This window comes from Mus caroli, chromosome 13 (assembly GCF_900094665.2).
Source record: "Mus caroli chromosome 13, CAROLI_EIJ_v1.1, whole genome shotgun sequence".
Taxonomy (NCBI): Eukaryota; Metazoa; Chordata; class Mammalia; order Rodentia; family Muridae; genus Mus; species Mus caroli.
This window is the reverse complement of record NC_034582.1, coordinates 12,902,667-12,904,542: the sequence shown is the minus strand read 5'-3', so window position 1 is coordinate 12,904,542 and position 1,876 is coordinate 12,902,667. Positions and strand designations below refer to the sequence as shown.

Below are 1,876 nucleotides of genomic sequence, written 5' to 3'. Positions count from 1 at the left end.
TAAAAAAAAAAAAAGAAAGTACATCTTTGCTGACTAGGTACCATGCACCTGAGAAAAAAATCATTCCAGCCTAAGTTGCAATATCCTTGAGAGAGATTCTGAGGTGCCTGAGTTCTATGCCTTTAGCTTCAAGTTGAGGAAAATTAATACAATGAGAAAAGACTTGCCAGAAGTCAAGCATTTATTATTGGATAAATGATATTATTTGTTAGCATTTATTATTGGATGCAGGTAAACCTCTTACATCTTTTTTTTTTTTTTTAGTTAGTTAGTTTGTTTGAGATGGACTCTTATCCAGGTTGAACTGGAACTCACAATGTAACCTATGCGGCCTCAAAGTCATGATTCTCACGCCTCAGTCTCTAAGTGCTAGGATTATAGACATCTGCCACTACTCCTCGCAGCCTTATACTTTTATACTTATAGTCTTACACTCTTGCCAGCAATCTTTTCTTTTTTCACTTTTTCTTTTACTGAAATTAGACTCTTTTCTCATACAAAATATTTTGATTATAGTTTCTCTTTCCTCTACTCGAACTAGTTTTTCTCTCCTCCCTTCCCTTCTGGATCCACTCCTTTTCTGTTTCTCATTAGAGAAGAACGGCTGGGGTCCCAGATCCCTCAGAGACCAGTCTGCTCAGGTCAGCTCACTGACTGCGAAGGGTAGGCTAGTGGACTGCAGAAGTGACAGACACAGCTTCTGGGACAGGCAGAAGTGACACAGCTTCTGGGACAGACCCCGTTTCAGGCTCCAGACATCTGGGCACCTTCCACGCCAGAGGAGAGGTATCTGCCTGGGATGGCTCGGCCGGAGCAGGTGAGGGAGCCATTTTGGATCCCAGGTCCCTCAGAGACTAGTCTGTGCAGGTGAGAGTGTGAACTACAGAAGCTACACAGCTTCTGGGACAGGTAGAAGTGACACAGATTCTGGGACAGACCCCGTTTTAGGGTCCAGACATCCGTGTACCTTCCCCGACAGAAGAGAGGTGTCTGCTCGGGAGGGCTCTGATCACCAGAGCAGGTGAGAAAGCCATCTTGTGTCCCATGTCCCTCGGAGACCAGTCTGTGTAGGTGAGCTTGCAGACTGCAGAGGCAATACATCTTTTGGGACAGGCCCTGTTTCGGGCCTTCATCTTCAGCCAGAAGGCGGGTCTGAACACCAGATATGTGCACCTTTCCTACAAGAGGAGAGCTTGCTTGTAGAGAGTACTCTGACCACTGAGACTCAGGAGAGAGCTAGACTCCCAGGTCTGCTGACAGAGGCTAACAGAATCACAGGAGGAGCAAGCTTCAACCAGAGACAACTATAACAACTAACTCCAGAGATTACCAGATAGTGAAAGGCAAACGTAAGAATCTTACTAACAGAAACCAAGATCACTCACCATCATCAGAACCCAGCACTCCCACTTCAGCCAGTCCTGGATACCCCAACACACCTGAAAAGCAAGACTTGGATTTAAAATCATATCTCTTGATGCTGGTAGAGGACATGAAGAAGGACTTTAATAACTCACTTAAAGAAATACAGGAGAACACTGTTGAAGAGGTAGAAGTCCTTAAAGAAATACAAAAAAACACAACTAAACAGGTGATGGAACTGAACAAAACCATCCAAGACCTAAAAAGGGAAGTAGAAACAATAAAGAAAACCCAAAAGGAGACAATGCTGGGGATAGAAACCCTAGGAAAGAAATCTGGAACCATAGATGGAACCATCAGCAACAGGATACAAGAGATGGAAGAGAGAATCTCAGGTGCAGAAGATTCCATAGAGAACATGGGAACAACAATCTGAATAAACAAGCTAGAGTAGCCATTCTAATATCGAATAAAATTGACTTCCAACCCAAAGTTATCAAAAAAGACAAGGAGG

General features: G+C 43.9%; 1 protein-coding gene across 5 annotated transcripts in view; it reads left to right on the top strand.

The window, feature by feature from the left end:
* The window catches only part of Sugct (succinyl-CoA:glutarate-CoA transferase), a 778,692-nt gene that overhangs the window by 189,951 nt on the left and 586,865 nt on the right, over window positions 1–1,876 (top strand). The window lies entirely within an intron of this gene.